The 12,378-nt window shown below is 36.5% G+C and overlaps 1 long non-coding RNA gene across 1 annotated transcript in view; it reads left to right on the plus strand.

Annotated features, from left to right (window-relative positions):
* Window positions 1-12,378, plus strand: part of LOC120533885 — a 54,507-nt gene that overhangs the window by 25,524 nt on the left and 16,605 nt on the right. Inside the window, exon 2 of the long non-coding RNA XR_005634643.1 lies at window positions 8,406-8,547. This is a non-coding gene — a long non-coding RNA (uncharacterized LOC120533885). The remainder of the gene's footprint in view (window positions 1-8,405; window positions 8,548-12,378) is intronic.

Here is a 12,378-nt window from a genome sequence, read left to right on the forward strand (position 1 = left end):
GACAGGCTAAAGAACTTCATACAAGAACAATTGCTTAAAAGGGCATAAAAGAACACAGGACAAGTCTCTGGATACAAATATTTGGTACCGGTATCTGTCTTCAAAAAGGCAACCAGTCGTTGACATTTCAGATTGATGCCACATCCATTCATAAACCATAAACCCTTGACACATGCCAGATGACAGGCACTATGTGTACACCAACCCCCTACAAGGTAGTGTCTTGACATGGCAAACAGGAGACTGCCCAGGGTTAGCTTTGCACAGCTGATAAAATTCATACATTGAAGTGGTCATTGTGGTCAGACATAACATGCTGTACATACAGCATATTTATTGAAAATGGTGTCCCTTTCTGTTTTACTCCTTTCTGCTTCTACCTTTAACTCTCAAGTAATGTTTTATTCACATACCATCATAAAGACTGCCTAAAACTGACTTGAACCTAACTACTGTGATTAGCACTTTAAAAAACATCCACCCACTGCTACCTGCATAGGCTATGACACCTTTTAACTGTATACTAGTGAATGTCAGAATTTGCAAACTTGCAAAAAAAAGTGACATACTAAATTAAATTATGCAAAGATTTATTATAATTTTGAAATGTTTAGGTTAATAGGACTGTAAGGCTTTTTCCTTGGCAAATGATCACGAAATGGAACTAAAATTATTTCAAGATCTCTCCCAAACATTTTGACCCCTTTCTAAAAGATCATTAAGCTTCTGTTGATCTATTTTTTACAGAGGATGGCACAGTGCTGCAGTGGCCTAATGTATCTAACATCCTGGGTTTGAATTCCACACTTATCCATTTGGAGTCGACACAATCTTCTGGTGTCTGAATATGTCGTACCCTGAATATCCAGTTTTCCTCCTGAATCCCCATTAATATGCATTTGCAAGTAGTTAGCTACTCTGAATTTGCCCTCACCTCTTGCCTTCAGGAAAAAAACTCATGTTTTTCCAAAGAAACCTGTGCCATTAATTTGGAAGCACTGATTCTCATCACAGTGCTTCACAATGGTCAGCAAACTGTTTAAAGCACTTAAACACTAAAGCCTGATGAGGCAAAGAAGACAGCATAATCTACAAACAACAGAGGTACAACTAGATAGATAGATAGATAGATAGATAGATAGATAGATAGATAGATAGATAGATAGATAGATAGATAGATAGATAGATAGATAGATAGATAGATACTTTATTAATTCCCAGTGCTGAATACTCTCCAAACTCCAGATGCGCCTTGCTATCTAGTCCAATGACTACAATGAACAGACTTACGTTAATGCCAAATATGCACAACTCCCACTTTGCAAATCCATGAACCAAACAGCACACAATATTGACCAGAGGACATCATACTCTCAAAAGCTATCATGGGGTACACAGTCAAGCATTTTGCAAGTATACAAAGAACAATTCAGTAGGAATGGCAAATACTCTCTAGCACCTGAGCAAATACAAAGAGTTTGTCCATTATTACACGTCCAGGATGGAATCCACTTTGACCTCCTTGATCTGAGGTTTAGCTCTTGAACAAACTTTTTTTCAGGCATAGGCTTTACCAAGGAAGCTGAGGAGTGTGATCAATCTTTAATTGAAACCCACCATATTATTCACCTTTAAAAAAATGGAAACCGCTAAACCAATCTGCCAATCCCAAGGCACAGTTCCCACGTTCCACGTATTAGTTAAGAGGTCTACTAATTAAAACAAACAGGATGTCCAGTCTCATTTCCAGTTAGATCACATCCATCTTACATGTTTAGCTATGTGGAACCTTTTAATCAAGGGATCTACCACAGAATGCACTGAACTCCACCCAAAGCTTCTGGCACTGCGTCTTTGTCCTAAAGGGTAGCAACTGTATTTAGGAATTCCTTATACCATTCAGTAATATCCTTATTTGAGGCTGCCTGGGAGTGGTTCTAGCTGCCCTTCCTGTGTCATGAAACATTTTGTCACAACCTGTTTGTGGTCATCGAAAAGTCATTCCTAATGAACTTGTCATACTCCTCCCACATATGGGATTTCTCCTCAACCGCTGCTGGTACCTCTCAGTCATATCTGGTAAACCTTCTACTAACATTATCAATACTAACTAATAACTAAAACTAATATTTTTAGGAAGTCACTGTGCACTGGAGAGATTCCAAAGGACTGGAAAATGGCAAATATCATTCCATTATATAAAAGGGGTGACGGGCAGATCCAAGCAACTATAGGCCAGTAAGCTTAACATGCATCACAGGAAAATTAATGGAAGGAATTATTAAGGATAAGATTGAGCAACACATGGCAAGGACAGGAGTTATTCTGAACAGTCAGCATGGGTTCAGAAGAGGGAGGTCGTGTTTTACTAACATGTTGGAATTCTATGAGGAGGCAACAAAAGGATACGATCAAAGTGGAGCTTATGATATTATTTATCTGGACTTTCAGAAAGCATTTGATAAGGTGCCACATGAGAGGTTGGGCATCAAGTTAAAAGAAGTGGGAGTTCAGAGTGATGTTTTTAGATGGGTGCAGAATTGGCTCAGACACAGGAAGCAGAGGGTGATGGTGCGAGGAACTTCATCAGAACTGGCCAGTGTTATGAGTGGTGTTCCACAGGGGACAGTGCTAGGGCCGCTGCTATTTTTAATATATAAATGATTTGGATAGGAATATAAGTAACAAGCAGGTTAAGTTTGCAGATGATACCAAGATAGGTGGATTAGCAGATAATTTGGAATCCGTTATATCATTACAGAAGGACTTGGATAGCATACAGGCTTGGGCAGATTTGTGGCAGATGAAATTTAATGTCAGTAAATGTAAAGTATTACACATAGGAAGTAAAAATATTAGGTTTGAATACACAATGGACGGTCGGAAAATCGAGAGTACACCTTATGAGAAGGATTTAGGAGTCATAGTGGACTCCAAGCTATCAACTTCCAAACAGTGTTCAGAAGCCATTAAGAAGGCTAACAGAATGTTAGGTTATATAGCACGATCTGTGGAGTACAAGTCCAAGGAGGTTATGTTCAACCTTTATAATGCACTGGTGAGGCCTCATCTTGAGTACTGTGTGCAGTTTTGGTCTCCAGGCTACAAAAAGGACATAGCAGCACTAGAAAAGGTCCAGAGAAGAGCGACTAGGCTGATTCCAGGTCTACAGGGGTTGAATTATGAGGAAAGATTAAAAGAGCTGAGCCTTTACAGTTTAAGCAAAAGAAGATTAAGAGGTGACATGATTGAAGTGTTTAAAATTATGAAGGGAATTAGTGCAGTGGATCGAGACTTGTATTTTAAAATGAGCTCATCAAGAACACGGGGACACAGTTGGAAACTTGTTAAGGGTAAATTTCGCACAAACATTAGGAAGTTTTTCTTTACACAAAGAACGATAGACACTTGGAATAAGCTACCAAGTAGTGTGGTAGACAGTAAGACGTTAGGGACTTTCAAAACTCGACTTGATGTTTTCTTGGAGGAAGCAAGTGGATAGGACTGGCGAGCTTTGTTGGGCTGAATGGCCTGTTCTCGTCTAGATTGTTCTAATGTTCTAAACATTGCATTAAAGGCATCTTTTTTCAGTGTGACCACTTTTCTTATCCCTACTGTCCACCAGCAAGTAATAATCCCAAGAGAGGCATAATTTCACAGTGATCCTTTAATGTAAGAAGCACAGATACTGTATTCACTTTTTACAAGATCACCTCTCTATATATTCAATGGAGACTTTTTAATTAAATAGAATCAATACATTAAAAACTAAATATTATATGACCACAAAAGCAGCATAAATTGAAAACTGATGCAGCTCTTGTCAAAAATGCAGGTTGAGAACTGGGAAGAATTCATTTTTGATCCGTATGATACAGTATATCAAAGTGATCCGATAAATTCTATTACTTCTAACTACAATGACATCAATTGGAGATACTGGAAATGCTAAAGAAAGTTTAAATGTGATATACATCAAACCTCTTAATAATCAAACTTACCAAATATGTCCATTTTGGATATGCCCCGAGGTATGCATATTACAGTAAAACTAAGCTGGAAGAAAAAAAAATCACAGTTTCGTGGAACTATTCTCTAGAGGTTTCCTTTTAGGTTGCTTGCTTACGGCAGCCATCAAAGGTAGAGTTTTACATTTTCCACAGATGCACCACCAGTTGTCCTTGGTTTTGCTGTAGCTTCAGGCTGCACATTTTTCTCCTTGCGTCTCTTCAATTCTGTTTCATAAATAGTTATGTTCTGTCATGGTTTGTATCAGATGATGTTCTGCACAGCAAGTGTGCTGATTGTCTGACATAGCATTAGAGCTGTCAGTATGTTATGAAATCATCTAATCTGAGTACGCAACTGCCATCAAAGCACAGTTACTATATGTGATTCAAAATATATGCAAACACTGACAGCACATGTGCATTTAAATCATAATTTTTCTTAAAGAATGTATATTTCAATCATAAATTTTATATGTAACACTGTGACACATATTGAATTAGATACAGACACAGTGGTTTGACATCAGATGTCTGTGAGCATTGTGCTGTATGCACTGTACCATTTTGTCTTTTCACCACATGGATACTGGTGAAGGTTATGTGCTAATTACTGTAAATATGTGAAAAACATTGTAATGCCATTCTTGGTGATTTTACATAAGGTTTTACCTAAGTGAAATCATAACCCGGAAAATAGGAAATTGTAACATAGGCTACTTTTCCCTATACAGATTAGATCTCATTATAGTGAATACCGAGGTAACAAAATTTTCAGAATAATGAATACTTTTTGTGGATCCAGAAAAACTTTCATAGAACATCATGTTAAACGAATCTTGGTTTAACAAAATGTAAATCTCAGTATTACATAGGATATTTTCAACCAAAAATGGCCACCAAAGATAATGTGATGCAAAATATACTTAGTGCCACTACTACACTTTGCACACCGAGTTTCGTGAACCCTACAACAGGTTGTTTCAAAGAGAGAGAGACAGTCTGTTGTGAAATTTCCGTTCTCGGTCAATCTCGGCAAGCGTGTAGGTGCAATGGCCAGATGTCCTGACATTTTCCTTTAGAATTCTGTGATATAATTCAGAATTCATTGTTCCATCAATGAAGGCAAGCTGCCCTGGCCCAGATACAGCACAACAGGCCCAAACCATGATAATACCACCACCAAGTTTCACAGATGGGATAAGGTTCTTATGCTGGAATGTAGTGTTTTCCTTCCTCCAAACATAATGCTTTTCATTTAAACCAAAAAGTTCTATTTTGGTCTCAACATTCTTCTAATAGCCTTCTGGTTTGTCCACGTGATCTTTAGCAAACTACAGATGAGCAGCAATGTTTTTTTTGGAGAGCAGTGACTTTCTCCTTGCAACCCTGCCATGCACACCATTGTTGTTCAGTGTTATCCTGATGGTGGACTCATAAACATGAACATTAGCCAATGTGAGAAAGGCTTTCAGTTGCTTAGAAGTTACCCTGGGGTCCTTTGTGACCTTGCCGACTATTACACGCCTTGCTCTTGGAGTGATCTTTGTTGGTCAAGCACTGCTGGGGAGGGTAACAATGGTCTTGAATTTCCTCCATTTATACACAATTTGTCTGACTGTGGATTGGTGGAGTCCAAACTCTTTAGAGATGGTTTTGTAACCTTTTCCAGCCTGATGAGCATCAACAACTTTTTCTGAGGTCCTCAGAAATCTCCTTTGTTCGTACCATGATACACTTTCACAAACATGTGTTGTGAAGAGCAGACTTTGATAGACCCCTGTTCTTTAAATAACACAGGGTGCCCACTCACACCTGATTGTCATCCCATTGATTGAAAACACCTGACTCTAATTTCACCTTCAAACTAACTGCTAATCCTAGAGGTTCACATACTTTTGCCACTCATAAATATGTAATATTCGATCATTTTCCTCAATAAATAAATGACCAAGTATAATATTTTTGTCTCATTTGTTTAACTGGTTTCTCTTTATCTACTTTTAGGACTTGAGTGAAAATCTGATGATGTTTTAGGTCATATTTATGTAGAAATATAGAAAATTCTAAAGGGTTCACAAACTTTCAAGCACAACTGTATATGGTGACATTGGTGAAGCCTTTTAACAGCATCTGGTGATGCCACTTCTATGTGATATCAAGTCTCGATCCAGACTCTTTTCTTGTGTAGTTCCTAGTTGGTGGAATGAGATACCCAATTCCACCCAAATTGCTGACTCCCTCAATGTATTTAAGAAGTAAATGAAGACTCATCTGTTGTATGAATATCTGTCTAATTGATAGGAGGAGAAAAAAACTTTGCTCTGTGATATTTTATATCGTTGGTTAATTTACTGTTAGATTAAGTTTAATTGCTTTATCAATTGTAATCAATGACTATAATTTAACAGTTATTACATCTTTTCACTTGTGGCAATTAAATTTTGCTACCTGTCCTAAGACACTTGCTGAACAAACTGGTCCTAGCCTAATGTTACTTGATTATGTAAGTCGGCTTTGGTAAAAAGTGTCTGCTAAGCGAATAAATGTAAATGTACAAAAAATTTGAATTAATCAAACTAAGCTGATTACATTAAAATGCATTTTTTTATCAAAGTCTTGGATTTTTGAAAGAGCCAAGGACACATTTGTGTCAATACCAAATTGAAAATGCCTCTGCATTGTGCACTTTCTGTGGTGTGCTGTGTGCAGGAATGAAAAAAATGAAAAATGCGAAAAGCAAATTATGTTATAGAGCTAAACCACAATGAAACAGACTGAAACCCCACAAACCAATTACTCAATTTTATAGCACCCTTTGAGGATATGGTGTTTTCAAATAAGTGGGAGAAATTAGTAAATTTCATAGTTTCTTTTCAGTATACATTACTTAAGCCCACAGCATGATGCGGTTAATCTTAATTTGTGATTCGTGAATCATCTTGATCTTTTTTTAATCAATTTTTATTTCATTACTAAACACCACTGCTGGTGCTGTTCCATATTTATATGGGGTTGAAAATTTGCCTTGGAAAGAGATGAGCAGTGAGGTGAAGTGCAGAGCTGGTGTCATTTTAAAATGGCCAAAGCTCATGTTTTGTTTTTATTTAATAAATAAATTACCCTCTTTTACATTATCTATGCAATCTCAAGATGCAGATCAATGCTCAATAACAATCTTGACTTAAAAAATAGACAAGTTCAGGATGTTTTGAGGATTTTGTTTTCACATTTGGACTTGTGACTCTTGAAACTCATATTGGTACTTTTTGCTTAAAAGTGAATCACGATCTTGAGGACACCAGTGGAAATAAAAGTGAACTGCTTTCTGGACATAAATCCAGAGCCCCCTCTCCAGTGTTACCTAGTTTACACCAGATTCGTTATATTTTGTGGAATCTAGACTACATTAAAGGATAATATGGCTAAAGCAGGAATAATAAAAGATTTTAAAAATGTCTGAATGAGATATTGGGACAAATTAGCTCATCAAACAAGCTTTCTGAACTGAATGAATTTATTATGTGCTATAATTCTGATTCTTGAGTGTATCAGATGCTACCCTCTCTGGAATTGAAAAAGCTGAAATGAAGAATTTTACACTGAATATTCACATTGCAATTTCAAAATAATAAGATAATACATAATAAACTCTTTCTGCTTCCATTAATTGAAATGCTAAAATATCATATAGTTGCAACACATACGTTTTATATGTAAATGAAGGTCTGACAAGGTTCCAGTTCATCTCAGAGGACTTTGTTGTTCTTACAACAACAAACACATTTATTTCTGTAGCACATTTTCATACAAAGTGCTTCAAAAGATGTCAATGAAGTAATTACAAGAAAAGAAAAAAACTAATTAAAATTAGATAAGAATAATAATGAAAAAATAGCATAGAAAAATAATATACCCTTACATGTGATAGACATATAATTAACAGAGGCCGAGTCCTTAAATATAGAATTGTTTTTGTAAGTCTGTAATTGACAGTTGGATGATAAGGTCAGGTGGCCAGGGTGGGCAGAAAAAAATAAAAAAGACTCTAGATAAGCCAAAAATACCCTGAACCTCCACTGGGCATTATATCTAATACAGCGTTTCTCAACCTTTAAGTATTTGCGACCTGAGTTTTCATAACAGTTTTAATTGCGCCACCCCCCTAACATTTTTTTGAAATATAAATGCATATTTTATTATACCTGCTTAACTTTTATCGACATTTATCTAACTCTATATTTATTGTTCTGGTATCAGAATGTAGTCTAAGTTAATTTGTTTTGGTTTCAACAGATGTTTTTTTCATATTTTGTTTTCTTTTTTTCACATCTTCGCACCCCCCATTTTGTTATGTTCTTAAATGTTCTTAAGTTGTTCTTTATTGTGTTTTTTTAGGCTTCATCTTAGAAGATTTGATGCAGTGGGTCTCGTGGCAAGTTTGGGTGTCTGCTTTCACTCAAACATCTCGGGCAGCTGCACAGGACTTTAATCAGGTGGCAGAACACCACAGAAGAACCAGAAAAGAAAGCAGACAAAAGTAAATATGAATATTGATTCATTGCAGAGTACAAGAGTTCTATGTGTACCTAGTTTATGTGAGTAATACAGCTTGTAGTATTGAGATTATGCATTTTTTCCTGCTATAGTGAAAAATACATAATAATAATACAGAAGTCCATTCCGTTCCAAGCTGAAAACGTTCACAGTACTTGCATGAGCAGATTAAACACTAGTCTGCAATGATTACATACTTTAGTAGCCCATGCTGGTCATGCCATTTTCCATTGAATTAATAATAGATAGATAGATAGATAGATAGATAGATAGATAGATAGATAGATAGATAGATAGATAGATAGATAGATAGATAGATAGATAGATGGTACTTTAGATAATACTTTAATAATGCAGTATAATGCAATATGCCTTAATAGAAAACACTGTTGTGTTAGGCTATATATTTTAATACAAAAAACAACATTCATCTGTTTCTAAATTCATATATTTATACTCTTTAGTTTTAATCAACTCTGTCCTGTGGACCCCCATTGCTGATGATTTTTGTCCCAGCCAATTTAATAATCACATAGAAACGTCTGCCTTTATGTGAGCCCCATTTTTAATTAGATGGCTCAGAAATCCCAAATGATTTTATTTTTCTGAGATATTCATCAGCCACATGGGGCTCCTAGAATAATGGTGTAAATTTATTCCACAATGCCAACTTCATGTCAAAGCAGAATTAAAACATTACTGATTTCTCGATTTGTGACAGAATTTGGTCAAGCAACTCGCAGTTTGCACTTGACCTTGGCGCACATTTCATTGATGTGTAGGAAGTGAAATCAGTTTACACATCTGCCGTGATTGTTCTGTCCTTCAGTGTTACGATGTGGCTGGTGTTTGCACAATGACCTAGTACAGCTACCCAGAATCAGGGTGTTACAGTGACAACCATAAGCAAAAGTGACCCAGAGCTTCAATGAATGCAAATTTAAGCAACGCCACAAAATTTCAAGTTTTAAATATAGAGTGACAAATACTGGAGTTATACAGTGTAGTTATAATCTGATACCAAATGTTATGGACCAGATAGTGTTATTAAAGATCATGTCATGACTAAACAGCAAATACAATTATGCAAAGACATGAAGAGAAGGTTTAAGGTCCACACAATGATCAGGTTCATACTCTCAGAGCTGTAAGACAGCAGGGGTAACCACTGCACCACCGTACTGCCCAAATAGCAAACCAGCAAATGGAAATTTATGTCATGCATTGTATCTGAATGTATTCTTTATAATATATTGAATGGATTGAAAAACATTTAACAAATTTGTATACTTCTACTAGTAATTTAAAGCATGATACTATTTTTATTATTATATTAATTTGGGATAGAAAATATAAAAAGTATATCAGTGTTGATCCTTAAGCTATTTTTTTACTCAGTTTTTACTTTGAAAAAAAAAAAATCTGGCACCAGATATTGTATAAAGCTGTATTAATAAAAGAAACTGCATAATATTATTTGCTATTTTTAGTATACCACATACGGCGTTCTGTCTGATTTAATTGATGCCTTTTTAACTAAGTGACAAAAAAGGATGCCTTGATTTACGGCTTAGGTGCGCCAGAAATGCCCTTTTAAAAATTTTGACCACCTGCTCCCAAAATGGTCTTTGTACAGGTGTGATTTATTCGTTATTTAAAATAAAGTCAACTCTTAAATGAATTAATGAATATATTAGACTAAACCAAAAAACTGATTTTTTTTTTAAATACTTCTATAAATACAACAGTTTATAGGCAAGTGAAAATGCTACATTATTGATGGAAGCATCTTCTTCCTCCTTGACATGCTCAAATGCAAGTGTCTTTGACTGGCTTTGGATCAATATAGCATATCTTATGCTTTTTAAGTGTTTATTCATATTCTTTTAGCAAATAAGATCCAATAGAAAATATAACGATCTGGGTGGCCCATAAATGGTAAATTATGCAAAATTTAGGCAAAGGCTTGTTTTTATCGATTATGCTGACTCAAACCTTCTAAGTATAAGGTTTAAACCTAAGGCCTTCAGCACGCTGTCACTGTATCTGGGTTCTCTTTCAGCAATCCTCAATAAATGCGGAGTGACTGAGATTCTTCATCTTTTGATGCCATTTAATGATTTAAAAGTTGGTTTCCCCTTATTTTCAAAATGACTACTTGTCCAGTTTAGTTAAAACTAATCATAAACTGATTTCCATCCACATTTATAAAGTCATCAATGTCATTGTGATCATATTGTAACATCTATACAGGTGCCGGTCATAAAATTAGAATATCATGACAAAGTTGATTTTATTTCAGTAATTCCATTCAAAAAGTGAAACTTGTATATTAGATTCATTCATTACACACAGACTGATGTATTTCAAATGTTTATTTCTTTTAATTTTGATGATTATAACTGACAACTAATGAAAGTCCCAAATTCAGTATCTCGGAAAATTAAAATATATATTAAGACCAATGCAAAAAAAGGATTTTTAGTTATGTTGGCCAACTGAAAGGTATGAACATGAAAAGTATGAGCATGTACAGCACTCAATATTTAGTTGGGGCTCCTTTGGCCTGGATTACTGCAGCAATGCGGCGTGGCATGGAGTCGATCAGTCTGTGGCACTGCTCAGGTGTTATGAGAGCCCATGTTGCTCTGATAGTGGCCTTCAGCTCTTCTGAATTGTTGGGTCTGGCGTATTGCATCTTCCTCTTCACAATACCCCATAGATATTCTATGGGGTTAAAGTCAGGCGAGTTTACTGGCCAATCAAGAACAGGGATACCATGGTCCTTAAACCAGGTACTGGTAGTTTTGGCACATTGTGCAGGTGCCAGGTCCTGTTGGAAAATGAAATCTGCATCTCCATAAAGTTCATCAGCAGCAGGAAGCATGAAGTGCTCTAAAACTTCCTGGTAGACGGCTGCGTTGACCTTGGACCTCAGAAAACACAATGGACCAACACCAGCAGATGACATGGCACCCCAAAACATAACTGACTGTGGAAACTTTACACTGGACCTCAAGCAACGTGGATTCTGTGCCTCTCCTCTCTTCCTCCAGACTCTGGGCCCTTGATTTCCAAAGGAAATGCAAAATTTACTTTCATCAGAGAACATAACTTTGGACCACTCAGCAGCAGTCCAGTTCTTTTTGTCTTTAGCCCCGGCGAGATGCTTCTGACACTGTCTCTTGTTCAAGAGTGGCTTGACACAAGGAATGCGACAGCTGCAAACCATGTCTTGCATACATCTTTGCGTGGTGGTTCTTGGAGCACTGACTCCACCTGCAGTCCACTCTTTGTGAATCTTCCCCACAGTTTTGAATGGGTTTTGTTTCACAATCCTCTCCAGGGTGCGGTTATCCCTATTGCTTGTACACTTTTGTCTACCACATCTTGTCGTTCCTTCGCCTCCCTATTAATGTGCTTGGACACAGAGCTCTGTGAACACCCAGCCTCTTTAGCAATGACCTTTTGTGTCTTGCCCTCCTTGTGCAAGGTGTCAATGGTCGTCTTTTGGACAACTGTCAAGTCAGCAGTCTTCCCCATGATTGTGTAGCCTACAGAACTAGACTGAGAGACCATTTAAAGGCTTTTGCAGGTGTTTTGAGCTAATTAGCTGATTAGAGTGTGGCACCAGGTGTCTTCAATATTGAACCTTTTCACAATATTCTAATTTTCCGAGATACTGAATTTGGGACTTTCATTAGTTGTCAGTTATAATCATCAAAATTAAAAGAAATAAACATTTGAAATACATCAGTCTGTGTGTAATGAATGAATCTAATATACAAGTTTCTAGAATTACTGAAATAAATCA

This window comes from Polypterus senegalus, chromosome 8 (assembly GCF_016835505.1).
Source record: "Polypterus senegalus isolate Bchr_013 chromosome 8, ASM1683550v1, whole genome shotgun sequence".
In the NCBI taxonomy this organism is placed as follows: Eukaryota; Metazoa; Chordata; class Cladistia; order Polypteriformes; family Polypteridae; genus Polypterus; species Polypterus senegalus.